At 40.3% G+C, this 19,636-nt stretch overlaps 2 long non-coding RNA genes across 2 annotated transcripts in view; both read right to left on the minus strand.

Annotated features, from left to right (window-relative positions):
* The window catches only part of LOC116692145 (uncharacterized), a 39,596-nt gene extending 21,911 nt beyond the window's left edge, over window positions 1-17,685 (minus strand). Inside the window, exons 1-2 of the long non-coding RNA XR_004332641.1 lie at window positions 17,672-17,685; window positions 1,360-1,723 (exon numbers count right to left, since the gene is read on the minus strand). This is a non-coding gene — a long non-coding RNA (uncharacterized LOC116692145). The remainder of the gene's footprint in view (window positions 1-1,359; window positions 1,724-17,671) is intronic.
* Window positions 9,368-17,648, minus strand: LOC116692142 (uncharacterized). The gene is made up of 3 exons (XR_004332640.1): window positions 17,605-17,648; window positions 12,224-12,249; window positions 9,368-9,377 (listed from the first exon to the last, which is right to left on the minus strand). It is a non-coding gene; the product is annotated as an uncharacterized LOC116692142 (long non-coding RNA).
* Window positions 17,686-19,636: the final 1,951 nt, after the last annotated feature.

Consider the following 19,636-nt stretch of genomic DNA (forward strand, 5'->3'; position numbering starts at 1 on the left):
TTTGTCAGAAATTCAGACACAATAAGAATACAATTTGTAAACTGGTGCCTAGGCAACATACTGTACTGCGGACGGCCAGATGGCTCAGTTGGTGGAGCGGCCGTCCATGTGTAGATGTTTGTTCCTCGGCTCCAGGCCCGGGTCCGGCTCCGACCTGCTGCCCTTTGCTGAGTGTCGCTCCCTCTCTCTCTCCCCTTTCATGTCTTCAGCTGTCCTGTCAAAAATAAAGGCTGAAAAAGCCCAAAAAATGTCTTTAAACAAACAAACAAAAAACATACTGTACTGCAAAAGTGATTTTGTCCTTTGGGCATCGATTGTAAACAGGTTAACAGTACAGACTGTAGTTAATACATTATAATTGGATGTAGGGGATACTCGTCTGGTTTAACGGTAAAGCCTTTGACAGAGTTTACTTTTTGTTCTTCTTAATTTAACAACACATTGACTCCTCAGTCAGACTCTGAGGTTTCTGGGAGGCAGTCTTAATGAAGATGTCATGACAGCCACCATTATGTGCTATGAAGGGCAACATCACAAACTATCTCAAACAGATATTGGGCCTAGTGCTGTCAGATGATATTATAAATATAATGTATAATATATATATATATATATATATATATATATATATATATATATATAATATAAAATATTTAATCGCATTAATGTCATAGTTAACTCGCAATTAATCGTGATTAATCACACATTTTTATCTATTCTAAATATCCCTTGATTTCTTCTTGTCCCATTATTTTTTTTTTTCCTCTTTCATAATGCTCATGGAACATGGGCATCAACATGGAAAAGTGGATCGGCTTGCTTTGTGCAAATGTTTCTTTTTTTTTTAAAACAACATTGGCTTAAAGCCCACTGTATAGGGCTGGGCAATATGGCCTAAAAATAAAATCCCCTATATTTTCAAAAAATAATCCGGTTTTAGATTTAAATATATTTTTCCCTCTACTTAAAATCAATCTGCAGATGACAAAGAAATTGTTCATAACAAGTTTTAACTGTTATTTTGTTTTGAGTCATACACACACGCACACACATGGGGCGTGTATACCATAATGATTATTAATGCCAATTTTGTGGAAATATAAATTGGTATTTTCCCTACCATTGTTTTTTTTGGGGGGGTGCTGTATAGTCAACAAAACAGATGCGTGAGATGATGTTTTCACACATACAAGTAATTCACTTGTTCTTCGTTAAAAGTTCAAATAATTTTAACGTTATTGCGCAACCATGCCCCTATTTTCAACTGTTGCTGAGTAATGTACATTAACTTCCCATGGTCTCTTGAGTGTAGCATACCTGTAGCAAGCTCCTTAGTAGTACTTAGTGGTAAAAACGAACGTCAAAGAGCTCCGTGCTACAGAGCGGCAATTGCTAGTTGTTAAAGCCGCTACAGACCTCCGTCACAGCTCGGTCGTATTAGCGGCATTTAGTAGATGTGTTGAGCCGCAAAAGAGTTAGTCAGCACCGCCTCTGGTGCCGCGCATGGTGCTCCGTCAGGTCAGCGGTAGCTGGTGGTTCAGTTATCCGAGAATGCTGTAGGTGACTCTCAGCAGGGGACGGAGCAACACGAGCTGCCGGTCACTTTGGTGCCTTAAGTAAGTAATGAAACAACTAGTTGAGGAAAGAATTAATGTTAGTCCCTGTTGCTGCCATGTTGTTTGTGTATCTCTATGGCAAATGCGTGGGGGGAGGGGAGGGCTCACTCAAAACGTAGCTACTCTTTGGCCAGCTCGCAAGCTCAAACAAGTGTGTGCAGCGTGCCTTTTTGGTCTACCTAGATCCTAGACAGAAAACTACAAAGTTGCTAGGCCAAAAAGAATGTTAATCTTGCAATAAAAACATTGACGCCATTAAAGTGGGTTTGCGTTGACACCGTTAACGCGTTTAACTGACAGCACTAACTGGGCCAATTGCCGATTGTGGCTCCTGCTCAAAAACTAATACTCATTTGAAGCACAGCAATGTTTTACTAAAAGTTGAAATATTTTACCTTCTAACTCTCTGTGGTGTGTGCTTGAAAAACATGCTAAACTTTAAAGCTTTTGGAGACACACAACAGTACTTCTTTTCCCCTGAAGATGAAAAAAGAAGAAAACCAAGGTCTCAAATGGAATGCAGCCTCGTTGCCTCTGGGAACTTTGAAAGAAAGGATTGTTGCACAAAACATTGCTTGTGCCTTTGACTGATTGTTGCTTACCTGTTAAATTACAGGCTGTAATTACCAACTAATGTTACCATTATTAGAATAAGCAGCCTATCTGCTGCAGCTTCATAGTACTGTCATAAACCTACAGTAATTACAACTATTGATCACAAGACTGGTGATACATCCTCTCTCTGTGTACATTCAGTAATTATCACCTAGTATTTTACATTTAGTCACCTGTAATTTGACTGCTATAACTTTAATTGACTGAATTTTATATTGTGGTAACTTAATAATAATTCCAGTCAGTCCTGTGTAGGAATCAGTCTTTAAAATAAGTAGGGATGTAGGACTGTAATCTTTGATAATAAACCTATTCTATAGCCTAGTGCATATTTAATGTACATCTGTCAGAGGTTTATGTAAAGGTGTTACTTTTAACATCTAATGTAAGTCTTGCTTTGTGTAAACTTAACGTACAAAAATGTTTTCTATTTTAAAAAAACTGGCACACCTCATATGAAAAAATTGCAAACACCATTTTTAAAGCAACCAATCTTTTTTTCTTTTTTTCTTCTAATAATCCTTAAAGAGGAATGCAGTTTAGGCCTGTATGTACTTTCAGTTTTTGCATAAGTAGGTCAAAAACAAAAAACAGACAGTAGACAGTCACAGAGGACAGAGTAACGGGAGGAAAATTCAACAGATAGCAGTCGTTTATATGTTGGTCTCAAGGTTTACCAGTAAACGCCACATTTTGTCCCATATGTGTTTTTATTCAGACAACAGCAGTGAGCAGTGCTAGTTCGTGGCGGTGCTAGTTAGCGTCTCTTAGCTCACAGGCTCTAGGGCGCGAATATCATAGTTCATAAAAATGCAGTGCATTGACGATACAGACATTTCATACTCACGTGTGTATCCGCCGTTCGACCCGTGCAGGGACCCATTCATAATGAGTCAGCTGTCTCTCTGTGAGTAGCACTCCCTCTCTCTCCCTAGCTCTTTTAATCAGTTATTGTTGAAAACAAGTGAAGGAGCTTTCTCAGAGATACAAAAAAAAATAATAAAAAAAATCCTACGCTATTTATTTCAGATAGCTAATTTTCATTTACGTGTGTTGCAGCTGTATGTCTATACAACATACAACTTCAACATGAGAAGACTGTAACATAATATAGATGTGAAAGCAGTTATAAACAGCCTATGTGACAATACAATTTGTTTTGGTTAAAATCAAAGTAGCCACCTTTTGCTTTTTTGATAGTGCTGCAAACCCTTGGTGTTCTCTCAATGAGCTTCATGATGTAGTCACCTGAAATGGTTTTCACTTCACAGGTGGGCCTTGTTAGTGGAATTTCGTGCCTTCTTAATGGGGTTTGGACCATCAGTTGTGTTTAGCAGAAGTCAGGTTGATACACAGCCGACAGCCCTATTGGACAACTGTTAGAATTCATATTATGGCAAGAACCAATCGGCTAAGTAAAGAGAAACAAGTGGCCATCATTACTTTAAGAAATTAACTTTGAATGTGTCCCCAAGTGCAGTCGCAAAAAACATCTAGCACTACAACAAAACTGGCTCACATGAGGAGCGCCCAGGAAAAGACCAAGAGTCACCTCTGCTGCTGAGAATAAGTTAATCTGAGTCACAAGCCTCAGAAATTTGCAAGTTAACAGCAGCTCAGATTAGAGACCAGATGAATACCACACAGAGTTCTAGCAGCAGACATCTCTAGAACAACTGTTGAGAGGGGACTGCGCAAATCAGGCCTTCATGGTCAAATAGCAGCAAGGAAACCACTGCTAAGGAGCGGCAACATGCAGAAGAGATTTGTTTGGGCCAAGAAACACAAGGAATGGACATCAGACCTGTGGAAATCTGTACTTTGGCCTGATGAGTCCAAGTTTGAGATCTTGGGTTCCAATCGCTGTGTCTTTGCGCGACGGAGAAAAGGGGACTGGATGAATTCTACATGCCTGGGTCCCACCATGAAGCATGGAGGAGGAGGTGTGATGGTGTGGGGGTGCTTTGCTGGTGACAATGTTGGGGATTTATTCCAAATTGAAGAAATACTGAAACAGCATGGCTTCCACAGCATCCTGCAGCGGCATGCCATCCCATCCGGTTTGCGTTTAGTTGGACCATCATTCATTTTTCAACAGGACAATGATCCCAAACACACAGACTAAGAAGGAGAGTGATGGAGTGCTGCGCCTCCACAGTCACCGGACCTGAACCCAATCGAGATAGTTTGAGGAGAGCTGGACCGCAGAGTGAAGGCAAAGGGGCCAACAAGTGCTGAGCATCTCTGGGAACTCCTTCAAGGCTGTTGGGAAACCATTTCAGGTGACTACCTCTTGAAGCTCATCAAGAGAATGCCAAGAGTGTGCAAAGCAGTAATCAGAGCAAAGGGTGGCTACTTTGAAGGAACTAGAATACAAGAAATGTTTTCAGTTATTTCACACTTTTTTGTTAAGTACATGATTCCATACGTGTTTATTCATAGTTTTGAGGCCTTTAGTGATAATCTACAATTGGCTGTAAATAGTCATGAAAATAAAGAAAACGCATTGAATGAGAAGGTGGTTCCAAACTTTCATCTGTACCTGTATGTACATATGTATGTATATCTGTATGTACTATTTATATATGTATGTGTATAAATACATACTGTACATATACTATGTATAGATATATGTATGTATGTATGTATGTATGTATGTATGTATGCATGCATGTTAGTTAGTCACCCAAACAATTGTGTTTTCCTGAAAAGTCACACTTATTCACCACCATACGTTGTGAAATGAATAGAAAATAGAGTCAAGACATTGACAAGGTTAGAAATAATGATTTGTATTTGAAATAAGATTTTTTTTCACATCAAACTTGGCTTTTGTCAAAGAATCCTCCATTTGCAGCAATTACATCATTGCAGACCTTTGGCATTCTAGCTGTTAATTTGTTGAGGTAATCTGGAGAAATTGCACCCCACGCTTCCAGAAGCAGCTCCCACAAGTTGGATTGGTTGGATGGGCACTTCTTGCGTACCATACGGTCAAGCTGCTCCCACAACAGCTCAATGGGGTTCAGATCTGGTGACTGCGCTGGCCACTCCATTACCGATAGAATACCAGCTGCCGGCTTCTGCTCTAAATAGTTCTTGCACAATTTTGAGGTGTGTTTAGGGTCATTGTCCTGTTGTAGGATGAAATTGGCTCCAATCAAGCGCTGTCCACTGGGTATGGCATGGCGTTGCAAAATGGAGTGATAGCCTTCCTTATTCAGCACCCCTTTTACCCTGTACAAATCTCCCACCTTACCAGCACCAAAGCAACCCCAGACCATCATATTACCTCCACCATGCTTAACAGATGGCGTCAGGCATTCTTCCAGCATCTTTTCATTTGTTCTGCATCTCACAAACGTTCTTCTTTGTGATCCAAACACCTCAAACTTGGATTCATCCGTCCACAACACTTTTTTCCAGTCTTCCTCTGTCCAATGTCTGTGTTCTTTTGCCCATCTTAATCTTTTTCTTTTATTGGCCAGTCTCAGATATGGCTTTTTCTTTGCCACTCTGCCCTGAAGCCCAGAATCCCGCAGCCGCCTCTTCACTGTAGATGTTGACACTGGTGTTTTGCGGGTACTATTTAATGAAGATGCCAGTTGGGGACCTGTGAGGCGTCTGTTTCTCAAACTAGAGACTCTAACGTACCTATCTTCTTGCTCAGTTGTGCAACGCGGCCACCTACTTCTTTTTCTACTCTGGTTAGAGCCTGTTTGTGCTGTCCTCTGAAGGGAGTAGTACACACCGTTGTAGGAAATCTTCAATTTCTTAGCAATGTCTCGCATGGAATAGCCTTCATTTCTAAGGACAAGAATAAACTGTCAAGTTTCAGATGAAAGTTCTTTTTTTCTGGCCGTTTTGAGCGTTTAATTGACCCCACAAATGTGATGCTCCAGAAACTCAATCTGCTCAAAGGAAGGTCAGTTTTGTAGCTTCTGTAACGACCTAAACTGTTTTCAATCATCAATTAGCCTTCTGAGCCAATGAGTAAACACATTGTACCATTAGAACACTGGAGTGATAGTTGTACCTATGTAGATATTGCACCAAAAACCAGACATTTGCAGCTAGAATAGTCATTTACCACATTAGCAATGTATAGCGTGTATTTCTTCAAAGTTAAACTAGTTTAAAGTATCTTCATTGAAAAGTACAGTGCTTTTCTTAAAAAAATAAGGACATTTCAATGTGACCCCAACTTTTGAACGGTTAGTGTATGTGTGAAATAGTGTGTGTGTGAAAATGTGTTTTATATATATATATTGTATATGTATATATTGTGTTGTATATATATGTTATGGTATATTGTGTGTGTGTGTGTATAATAGTGTATATATGTATATATATGTATTTATTTATAGTGTGTGTAGGTATGTGTATATATGTGTGTTTTATATGTGTGTGTTGTGTGATGTTTTTGTGTTATGTGTGTAGAAATATGGATTATATATGTGTGTTTTAAATATATGGGTGATATATATATATTTTGTTATATATATCATGTGTGGTATTATGTAGTGTATGTATATTTTTTTTATGTCTTCTATTTCAATTAATGTCACTGCAGACATCAGTTTGGTCTGTTTGTTTATTTCTTCCCCAACTCCGGGCTGTAGGTTAGCAGTTCTTTGCAATAGAGGGCAAATGACAGCGCCTCCTTTTTTTCTGTTTTGTATTCACAATAAAGTGCAAGCACCTGCATGATTTCATTAGTTTTCAGTACAAACATGTTTCTACAGGAATGTTAATGGTTTCCTTGGTTACTGACTTTATTCATTCACTACAACAGTACAGATCTAAAGTTGGATCTTCAACTTGTCCTTGTTGAAGCTGACATAATAGATGGGTGTTTGCTGGCCTTGTGATCTGCCATGGATGTGAATGTATACTATTGCTGAGCTACATGAGAGATTCTTTCAACAATAATCTGAAGGCTGCCACATTCAAATGTACTCGCAGTGATGCCTTTCAAATACCGGATGCACATCACAAAATCTACAGGGCAATGATGGGTCATTATATTTTATTCTGAGTCATGTACTTAAACCTAAACTTCAGTTTATACTATCACAATTCTTCTACTTCTCTCTCTCTCTCTCTCTCTCTCTCTCTCTCTCTCTCTCTCTGTCTCTCTCTCTCTCTCTCTCTCTCTCTTGCAGTCTATCTTTGACCAATAGATGGCAGCCTGACTACACTCATCTGTAAAATAAAAAAAATAAAAATAAGTAGCTGTCCATGGTTCTGGATGGATGCTCTCTCCATCAAATCTATCTCTATCTATCTTTCTCTCTACCTACAGTATTTGTCCGTATATATGTTTATCTGTCTACTATTTTGTCTCCTTGTGTCCCTGTCTGCCTGTTTGTTAAAGATCAACAGCAGATGTGTCTTGTGTCATACAACCCTTTTGTCTAGAATGAAACTATAGTCTGTTTTAGGAGTGTATGCTGTTACGAAGACTCCCACCAGTAGATGTAAAAAATGATTTTGTAAATGTATATAAAATGACTAAACTAGCCCTATGCACAGAGAGCTACCAGCTTGATGATGACTCACAGTAATGCTGTGAAATAGCTCAACCCCCCCCCCCACCACACACACACACACACCACACACACACACACACACACACACACACACACACACACACAGCCACTCACTAAAACACACACTCTCACACACACGAGCTGTGATATCAAAGTTGAGATGGTTAACTATCTGTACAAGGAGGAAAGAGGTTGCCAAGTAAATGTAAATCATTGTGGATTAGTAATGTGGGCAACAAATATGTTATGACTACTCAAAACTACTCATAGCAAAAAAAGCTGCTGTTGTCTATAAATCCTGTAACATGGTTAAAGGACCCAACAGGGTCTGTTTAGGGGTCTGAAGCAAAATGAGGGTTAGCTCAAATTCCTTGTTTGTTCACGTTGTAGTACTGTAGCAAGCAGCATAAGTGTATTCTGATTATTCCAATATGTAAAAGCAACAAATACAAATCTATCTAGAAGCATTTTCTGTACGTGTTAAGAAGCTGACTTGTATTGGGCCGAGCAGCCTGAACTGACATTTTCCTTAAGGTGCAGTACCACTAAATGACCGCTAGATGCTATAGTTTAAAAAAAGAAGCCATTACAACAGTGCTAAAATACAATTCTTTTGTTCTGTAATGACTTTTACATTAAAAATGTATTAAAACTAAAGGGCAGGTACATTTAGTGTGTTTGCTTGATTGGCTCCAGTAACTGCCAAGATGGCAGCTAGTGGTAAATCCTCATCTGAACTCTGGGAAATCTCTCAAAAAACTATGGGTGATGTAAGGTTTCAGAGGCTATACTTCAGGCACCCACTCACTAGCTTTTCTGCATTGTGTGACCGTATTTTGGGTGACACCTGCTGTGAAATACTGTAATAAGTAAAATTTAGAGTGACATGTAATTTGCATTTACCTCTAAACGCTGCCGCTGTTGGTCGTCTCGGTGGCTCAGTGGGCTAAGTCTCCACGTCGTGTTTGTAGCATTGTAATCTTGTTTGCGTGATCCTCGGCACATGCCACCAGGGACCGGGGATCAATAACTGGCTCGTGGCTCCGCTTGGGACACACACACACACACACACACACACACACACACACACCACACACACACACACCACACACACACACACACACACACACACACACACACACACACACACACACACTTATAGAGATGAGAAATCCGAGCGGTGTTTATATGGCACTGAGATTGATCAGCAAGAGGGAGAGGGTGATGATTTTCTTTTGATTAACGTCATGTGACCTTCTCAAATCACACAAATGTGCTTCAAAGTAAATATTTAGTGTGTTTGGCAGGCTTGGACCGACCCCCCCCCCCCTCAGCAGCTTTCTCCTTCCCCTCTCTACCCTTTTTTTTCTTGTCTTTTTTGTTTGCCTTTTTAGCTTTACCTCTTGTTCGTTGGTCCTTCTGTTTCTTCGTTACTCCCATCTTTCTCACTCCCTCTGTGTCCCCCTTCCACTCTTTTTTCTTTCTTCAACCTGCCACTTTGTCCTTTGCTTCTTCTCCTTTTTCATCAGCCTTTCCCTCCCGTTGTCCATTTCCTTTTCCACCAACTTCGTGTTCTCGCTTTATCCCACTCTCCCTCCATCACTGATGACGTCATCCCATCCTTTTGCACCTCCCTCTCTCTTTCTTCCCTTCCTCCCTGGTCCATCTTTTTTACCTTCTCTCCTTTTCCTCCCTTTGTATGTCTCCTCCCTTTCTCATTCACGCAGCCCCTCTCTGATGTCTTCCCTTTCTTTCCTATACCCCCATACTTTCCTGAAATTAACCCTTTTCACTACCCCTTGAATCTCTTTGCCTCTCATCTCTCATTCATCACTTTTCTCTCTTCTACCTCTTTTCCACCCCTTTCCCTCTCTATTTCCCTTGCTATATTTCCTGAAATTCCTTGTCCTCTTTTTTTCACTCATCTATCCCTATTTCCTTCCTCTCACCTTCAGCTTTCCCCTTCCTATCATTTCTCTTTTACCCTTTATCTCCCCCTTTTTTCTTTCTTTCTTAATACCTCTTATTTTCCCATTCTCCTCCTCTCACAGTCTCTGTCACTTTTTTCTTCATCTCCTTTCTGACTCCCTGGGATCTCTTTCATCGCCTTCTCTCTTTTTCCAAAATCCCCTTTTTTCTCCTTTCATTTCATCCATCACTTCTCGCTCTACCTCTCCCCTGTCTGACATTGTTCTTTTATCCTTCCTATTTCCTATTCATGCTTCCTCCCTTCCCTTTTCATAAACATGATGTCCTTCCTCCCTCCTTTTCCCTTTCAATTATCTGCCCCTCATTTCTCCCTGTTTGTCTATCGTTCTTAAACATCTGTCTTTTCTTCATCCTTTCTTCTTCATCTGTTTTTTTCTTCCTTTCTCTTTCCATCTCATTCCTTTACTGGTTCTCCTCTTCTGCCCCCCCCCTCCCCTGAAATCCCCCCTTCCTCACCTATCTTTTCTCTTAACCCTTCCTCCCTCTCTCTCCCTTCATCCACCCTCTTCATCATCTGATTCATTACTTCTCCTTATTTCCTAACCCCCTTGTTCTCCTCCACTATCTTTCACTTTTCCTCTCTTAGTTTCCTGACTAACCTATCTCTCTCCTTTGCTCCATCTCTCTCTCTCTCTTTGCGTCTGCCTATAGCTCTCTCTTGCCCCCCCCCCCCCCCTCTCTCTCTCTCAGTCGTCGCTAGCTCGCCGTGCTGTGCGGACCTACCAACCACCTCTCCTTCCCTGAATCTCTTCATCTCTCTCCTCCGGTCCTCCGGTCTCTGCTATGACAGCTCACACCAGCAGCGTGTTGCCCGCTTTCAGACCGACAACCCATCAGCGGTTATCCTGTCCAAACGTTAACATGGACATGTGTGTGTGGGATATTCGTGATTGATCTCCGGGTGTAATTATTTTTTTTGTAGGCTATAAAAACGAAAGAAAAAGGAGGAGGGGGGGCCATCCTCTTTTACCCCCCTCCGCTTCCTTCAGCCAAGCAGAGCGGCCAGGTGGGGAAAGGGCTTTCAAATTAAGCCAGCTTGGATTTATTAAACTGCAAAATGACGGATTTGGGAGCGCCGGATATGCTGTTGATGAGGAGGACGCTGAATGTAAAGAAATCGGCCAGGATGAGACACGACCTCCCGCTTCTCCTCCTGCTGGGGCTTCTCTTCGGGGATTTCTCCTCGGCCAAGGGTGAGTTTAGGAGGTTTTCGGTTTGTCTGCGTGTTTGTGTGCGTCCATATGTGTGTGCGCGCGTATGTTGGAGGGGATCAGAAAATTGACAGGCTGGTTTGCGTGTGAGCGCGCACAAGAGAGTGAGAGGAAGGTGGTTAATTCGTGCCGTTTCGTTTCTGCGGGCAGCGTTGGTGTGTGTGTGTGTGTGTGTGTGTGTGTGTGTGTGTGTGTGTGTGTGTGTGTGTGTGTGTGTGTGTGTGTGTGTGTGTGTGTGTGGTGTGTGTGTGTGTGTGTGTGTGTGTGTGTGGTGTGTGTGTGTGTGTGGAGAGAGAGAGAGTTCCGTGTATAAGCTGTCTATGTGCGCGCTTGCCTCTCTGGGGATGGCGTGCGTGTGCGTCTATTGTGTGTGCGGGTTTGAGATAGCGTTAGGTATTGCAAACGAGAGAATGAGATCTAGCCTACATACAGGCACAGTGAGTTACTGTGTGTGTGTGAGAGAGAGAGCTTGTGTGTGCATGCGCAGGCGTGTGTGTGTGTGTGTGCGCGCGTGTGTGAAAGAGAATGCAGTGGCCAACTTGGACACAGTAATGCATCTGGGGAACAGTGTAGGCACGCTCATTTTTGGCCTCTATGCTGTGCAGCTATTGTCATCAAAATAAATAAGCCAACTCCAAAATCAATCACAGATCACTTAAACAAGACTTTAGGCAATTTCTCCAAGTGAGGGGGATCACATTTGAAACAGAAACAGTTAAAAATCTTGTTTGGTATGTTGATAATCTTGGCGACTAACTTAATGACCTGTGTTACTGTCCACAAATGAGCAGACTCAGACTGTGAGAGATGGGGTGAAATCTCTCCTGGAGGGCATTTAGAGAGGAAATCCCATACTCACTGTAATACATGGTTTTTTGGAGCCACACAGAGCAGTAGTTGTCTCAGTGGCTGTGGAGAGTCTGATGGTATGACAGGGATCTGGTGGTATGTGTCAGCAGCCCAGCAGGTCTGTGTTGGTGGGGATAGTGACCAACGAGGTTCCTCATGTTATAAATGGATAGATGGATAGTGAAGAAAGTGTTAACATTCTCCTCGTTTGCTGGGAGCGTTACTGTTACTCGGTTTATCAATAGCTTCTCTGTGTGCACTTCCCTCTTTTTCTCACTGCTTGTCCCTCTGTATTTCTGTCTCAATTTCTCCCTCACACACACACAGACACACAGACACACAGACACACACACACACACACACACACACAAACACACACACACACACACACACACACACACACACACACACACACACCTGTCAGATTTTCCCGCTCTGCATTAAAGAACAAAATTGTCTCTCGCAGTGTTAAAGAATTCTGATAATAATGTGTGTCACAGTATTATTTCTTGTGTAGTGCCCATGCCTTTTCCTTACCATTGATCTATCTCTGGGTGTTATAAACTGTGCATTATTATGTGTTCTCTTCATATGAATTCCCCTGCCTTACATGCAGGTTGCCAACCTCGAATAATAAAAGGCATTTGAGGGAAATTGTAAAAAGTGTGATTGCGGCAAAGTGTTGAATATGATGATTGTGCATTTAAGCGGTTTGTGATTAAAATAACTGCTTCTTCTTATCACCTGCGATTCATCTCTCACTCTAATCTGTCTGGGCACTTGTTTGTATCTGTTTTCTGCGTTGTTTATCAGCTTTAAAATATGCATTTTTTTAACCCACAATCATAACCACTTTTATATGGACAGTATACATGCTGCAGATTCTATATTAGATCATTCGGCTCAATTTATATATATATTTTATTGATTTTTCACAAACAAACACGCCCAGCCACTACCAACATACAAAACAGGGGAAAAATTATCCACACACACAAACCGCACATCACATGTTACATCACACAATGTACATCACCGTTTACAAAAAAACACATACATTAAAAAAAATAAAATAAAATAAAATAAAATAAAAAAATAAAAAAAAAATTCAAAAGAATTTATGACCTGGTAAAGACAAAATGTGGTCTCCCACCCTGCAACAGACCAGCAAGATCACCAGGGAGGTGATCAAGAAAAGGTTGCCAAACATTATAAAACAAATTGGCATTGCCCCTCACTATGGCACTGAGGCGTTCCAAAGGAAAAACCTTAAATATTTCTCTGTACCACTGTGTGACCGAGGGAGGTTTTTCCTCAATCCACTGGAACAAAACACAACGCCTTGCTAGAAGTAAGAGTTTACCCATTAACAACAGTTGCCCTGCAGATAGAGAGAGCTTCTCTAGATGTAGATTCAGAAGGAACAAGACTGGTTCTGATTTAACTGTTTTGTGAAAAATTGAACTTAGCTCCTGAGAAATATTCCTCCAATACCTGAGTATTAAGGGACATTGCCAAATACAGTGATAGTAGGTCCCTACTTCTTTCTTACACTTCCTACAGAAGGGAGAGACTTGAGGGTTGATCTTGTTTAGAAAATGAGGAGTGCGCTGCATTCTATGTAATATCCTGTACTGACTTTCTCTAAGTCTATTACACATAAACAGTTTCTTAACAGATTCAAATGCACCTAACCAGGTATCAGTGTCAAGATCAATCTCCAATCCCTTCCCATGACTCCCTGCTTCTGTTAACATTGTCACAATTAAGAGAGTACAGTTTTCCGTAGAAAAGTGAGATAAATTTCCTGTTATTGGAAGCAATTGAATTAAAAGTAAGGAGGAGGTTATCAATTGGACTCTCTATTGACTGGTCTGTTGAAAGTACAAGATTGGACTGTACAAAGTGTCTAATCTGAAGAAAACCAAAAAAGTGGTTATGTGGTATTTGGTATTTATTTTGAAGTTGTGAAAATGACATAAAATTATTGTTTTCAAATAAATTACCCACGAACAGTAGCCCCTTTGAGTACCAAAAATTGAAAATACTTGTCCCCACACCAGGAGGGAAAGCTTTATTTTGGGTTATAGGTTGTAACGCTAATGAAAAGCCTCTCCGACCAACATGTTTAGTGACATCATGCCAAGTCTTTAAAGTGTTAAGCATGATGGGATTATTTTTAACCTCTGCCATGATTTCACCTTTGTTAATTGAAATAAGACTGATAGGGGAGAAGGGGGCACAGCACCAGGCATCCACTAAGGTTCCCTCCTGATGGAGAAAATGATTGAGCCAGCCTGATATTATGCGTGCGTGACAGGCCCAGTTATAATACAAAAAATTGGGAAGGGCTTGACCCCCTCTGCTAATGGGTAGTTGTAAAGTTTTCATCTTTAATCTAGGTCTCTTTCCGTGCCATATGAAATTTGAGAGAACTCTTTCTATACCTAAAAATGCCTTTCTAGTGATCCTAAGTGGTATTCGGCTCAATTTAAATCAACAAAATGTAGAACATGCACATGTAATTTAATTCTTTTACCCATCATCTAAAAACCCTGACCACAAATAAAGCTTTTCCGTGTCAAGGTATTGCTGTGTGATGTGCGGCATACCTGCAGCTATTTTAGTTATTGAAGAGTTAAACACACAGGAAGACAGAGTGAGAGAAAATTAAAGGGCAGACTAACATCTGGAAAGACAGACGGAGCTTGGCAATAATTTATTTTGTCAAACCTCAAACCCCAGATGGTTGCCAGCCTTTTAAATGTGATGGCGCACTTTAAATTCCAACTCACAACTAATTATTGATTGTTTGGAAATGTCACTTAATGTCATAGAGTCAGGTAGCTTTAGATATGAACTGAAGTGCAAATAAACATCTCAGGGGGTGCAACGTTGGAGGAAAAAGTTCTATTAAAGAAGATTTTTGTGTCGCTGTTTGGTGATTATTGGTTTTTAAAGTTCTCAATCCTTCACTGAGCTTCTAGCATAGGATGTTTCTGTTCTTGTTTTGACAATGATATTAGAGATTCTTTTGATAATCACCACATTATTTAATTCTATAATTATCACATGCAGTAAATACACAATAAAATAATAATACATGCACATTTTACCTTGACGTCTAATTTTAAGTAAATACAAATACACAATTCTGAATTGCTTTAAAAAGCGAAATTTAAATTAATAAAAGTAGATAAAAAAAACCTTAAAATGATTTTTTATCCGTATGAAGGATTTTAGTGTTTTTATCCTTTAAGACCTAACACTAAGACATTAAGACCTAAACACAACACACACACACACCACACACACACACACACCACACACACACACACACACACACACACACACCACACTGTTCCTGTGGATTCCCTGTAGGTACATAAAACTGAGGGTATTTGACATATAGAAGTGTGAAACGTGCCAATAAAAATTTCAAATTCAGAAAGAATTTTAACGTAAAAGAAATAAGAGTGAATGTAAGCCAAGGATACAAATATACATGTATATACTGTATATATACAATATATATGTATCTATATACAGTATATAATTGTATATGTGTGTATATATATATGTATATATATATATATAAATATAAAAATAGTGTACTGTGTTATGACCTCCTCCCCATATACAATCAGCTGTTATCATGTCAGAGGTTCTGCACGTAGGTCACATGCTGACACCTAAACAAGCTCTCTTCGCCTTATGTCACAGTGAAAAGCTAAGTAAGTGGACCTCGTGTTTTAAGGTATTGTATTTTAGCAGAATAGAAAAGTTTACTTTAAGTCTCTATTAAGCATTTATAAGAAGTATATACACATGTACTAAATGGTTTATGATAGACTATAATGTAGTTGTAAGCAGATATAAGTATTTCTCAAGTCACTTCTGTAGAAACCCGTAAGTGGAAGCGGCTGTAGAAACCAACAATAAAGGATAGTTACAGGATATATTCTGAAAGTCAATGGTTAACATGCCCATGATATGCTTGGTGATTCTCAGGAGTATAGTAAATTGCCTATATGCAGAAGCACATGTGTTTGCATGTGCATATTTGTGAGTGTCCTTGTGCTAGATGATACATACTGTAGCTTAGGCCTATTTTAAATTTTAAAAAGCTGTGTGTGTGTGTGTGTGTTGATGTGTCTGCATGCACGTTTGTGTGGGATTCCCTGTGTGTGTGTGTTTTAATATTTATTTTATTTAAAATGTATGAGAAGCATGGAGGCACTTAAAACTTTCACCTCTACGTGGGAGAGACAGACTAAAAGGCAGACACACATACACAGAAAGAGAGACATTTTGTTCAGTGTTTTCAGGTGCTTGTTGTTGGGAATTGCCTAAACTGTCTGACACCAAGGCCAAACTGAATCTGACTCCAATAGCTTTACCTCAATACCAAATTCCTGCGTGTTCGTTGATCACTGAAAGTCAGACTTGTCAATCAAACACTTGAGACAAAGTGAAGTTCAACAACTTACTTTAACAGTATTCCAAATTATAAAGCCATGCAGGTTCACAGTGAAACTAAGTTTTCCCTAGCATCTAGACAAGGAAGTAGGAGCTTCGGCCCACCAGGCCTCTCCAAGCTGTAAAAGCCGAATTCTAACTCTCCCTGTCAATTTATCATCCACCCTTTGGCTGTTGCCAAGCAGAAAATGTGTGTGTTGAACACCGCTGGTTCCCCTCTCTCTTCTTGCTCTTTGTGTCCTTTTCACAAGGGGGTAAGCCTCTCCTCTCTAAGCGTAGCTCCTATGGCGCCATTTTAATGCTACGAAGTACCCACTCGCCGTTAGCCTTCCATTGACCGCCATTCATTTTTACGTCACTTTGACAGTGAATAACTTTAAATCTGAAGTGTTTAAAGACTCTATTTGTCCATTATTTATTTCTAAAGAAACACGACAATGTATAAAAGGCTCCATTACAAGTGTATCTCATGTTATGGCTCTGTAGCAGACGTTTTTGTAAAAATAGGCTAACTATTGTGTCATAACCAAGCAACTTGCGGTTGCAGAGTCGACATATCACTGTGTTGTCAGGAGAAGCTCGCAGACAGTTTTGACTTACATTAGCTGTTTAAGTTTAATTACAAATGTTAATTAGCATGTTAGTTAGCAATAATTAGCCTGTGCCTATGTTCTCTCCTTGCATATACCTATGCTTTCCGTCTCTGCTGATGGGAATGATTGAGATTTCTCTTGACACCGCTACCAGAACACTTACAACTTTCAAACATGTTGCTCACGTCACATCTATATCGTCAAGCTCAGTTGGAGGCTGCGCAGTAATGCTCAGCGCTCCCCAGAAAATTACTTCTAATATCCTTCACTGGTCTCCGTCGAAAGCAAAGGGATCTGTTGGTCCATTTCTTTAACTGGCTATGCCTTTTCACAGCGCCTAACAGCTATATCCTGTTTTTCTACTCAACTGTTAGAGTGCGGATCAGGTTGCATTTTTCTGTCCGAACCCGGCCCACATCCGACCTGAGCCCAACAGGCATTAAAATACTTCTGTCCGAGCCCGACCCGAGCATGACACAGTTAAAATCTCATTTTTTCTCATACTAATGGCACATGTATGTTTGTGTGGAAAGCTTTTATTAAGCAACTGTAGGAAGGCATTTGGAAATGTCAACAGTTGAGCTGTGTACAAAACTTAAACTTATTCCACCAACTCTGCTCCGGTCACATCTAGGCTACACGTCTGCTTCCTCTTTCTTTATCTCTCTTCTGCCCACTTTCCACACACACCCACAGCCACGCACTGAGCTCTCTTAAAGGAGCTGCAACACCATTTTACAACAAAAGTCTTATCACGCTAATATGACTGAGCCCGTCCGGATCCCAAACCTTATTTCTGAATATCTGTTCAAACCCGGCCCGGCCTGATGGGTTCCGTCGGGTCCCGTTGGGCTAGGTTCAGGAATCCATCCTCTACCAGATGTCTGGTACATATTTTCTTTTCGTACCATGTAAGGCTACTCTATTTTAGAAGACTTAAGCTTGGCCTTTCTGTCCATCATCTTTTAACATCTTCCTCAATGAATGCAAACAGTTCTTTTGCAGTGAGCATACACACATTATAAACCTTAATACTTAGAATAGTGTGTGTGTGTGGGGTGTGTGTGTGTGTGTGTGTGTGTGTGTGTGTGGTGTGTGCGCACACATGCAACAGAAGGAGCAAAATATCTCATTGAGAACTGATGAATTTCAGGTACTTGAGGGTCCTTCTAGTTGTCCACTGAGACCAGAGAATACACACACACTTCAATGCAGTTAACTACTGCAGAGTACACAGTTCAATGGAGAGCAAAGAGGTGGTGTGTGAATGTGTGTGTATGAGAGATAGTGTGTGGAGATAAGAGAGCTACAGAGAGATCTAATGAATACTGGAAGCAATGAACCATTTTTTGTGCGCTCTCAGTTCTAAAGTTCTGAATTGTTATATCTTGTATGTGCAGAACATACATACTGTAGTGTCACAGAGTAGAGTTGACTATCTGAGAACACACAAAGTACATGTAAAGTGTACATGGGTCATTATGCTTGTGATGCTGAAAAGGAAAAGTATCATTTAGCCGTCCACGCTTGGTTGAAAATGAGCAAGTAATCTATCTTTTTTAGTGTTCAAATGACAGAACTTTAAAAAGAGCCGTGGCCTACATACAGTAGACTAATGCAGGGAGAGAGGGTAGAAAGAGAAGAGAAGAATATGGATAAAGAAACGGAGAGAGATTGAGAAAGAGGCAAAGATCAGAGCAACTGTGTTAAAGAGATATTGGGACAGAGAGGAAGGCACTGCTATGCACTGGGAGACAAAGTTAAAGAGAAAATGAAAATGTATTCCCTAGCAGACGCAATTAATCAGGAATTACTTTTCCATCTTGTACTGCTCGGCAAGTAATGTCTGGCATTAAGTAATGACATCATAACCCTGTCTGCCCTGAATTTATACCTCAGATCTGAAGGGAAATCCACTGAGCTGACCTAAAGGCACGAGCAAACAGGGCTCTAAAATCTGTTGATATTAATGACTAGACTTGAATATTTCATGCTTGCAGTAAATACTGCATCACAGCAGAATTGTACATCTATCTGTCATTTCAAATCAGAGAGGACAGCATGAAAAAAGAAAATAAAAGAGCATGTGTATATCATATGAAATAGCATGACAGCGCTTGAAATTATGAACATCATAAAAGTGCTGTTGCATGGCTAGACCGATTGTGTTTTACCACCCATTAGTATTCATGCGTAACTGTTATGTGCCAGTTTTTTTTGTCAAGCTCTTTTTCTGAACCAGCATGCTAATGTTTTTCTGAAATCTTTAAACCCAACTAATAGAGACCACTACATTCATCTTTTGAACTGTTAGCGTTACAGCCAACATCTTAAAAGAAGATCTACAGTATGCTAATGAAAGCCTAAATATATGCCTGATGAGCTAGTATATGCTTTAAAGAAACATAATTTACATCACGGGTTAAAACTTTACATTTAGCTGGTACAGAGCTGTTAATGCGGCCACTTTGGCAAAGCAGTTTGTTACTGTTTTTGTGTACCTTGTGGTGCAGACGCCTCGCTGTGGTGGGAGCTGAGGGTTATTTTATAACACAGGATTACTCAGACAGCCGGCTCTAAAAATAAGCATGAAATGAACCTCTCAACTGGAGTTTGTAATGAAAGATCAGTCGGTGTGGCTACAAGACATCCTTGACAACCAATATCCAAATTTATTTTGCCAAATTAGTTAGAACTTCAACAGCTGCGGTACAATTTTTACAAATTCCAGT

This window comes from Etheostoma spectabile, chromosome 1, assembly GCF_008692095.1.
Source record: "Etheostoma spectabile isolate EspeVRDwgs_2016 chromosome 1, UIUC_Espe_1.0, whole genome shotgun sequence".
Taxonomy (NCBI): Eukaryota; Metazoa; Chordata; class Actinopteri; order Perciformes; family Percidae; genus Etheostoma; species Etheostoma spectabile.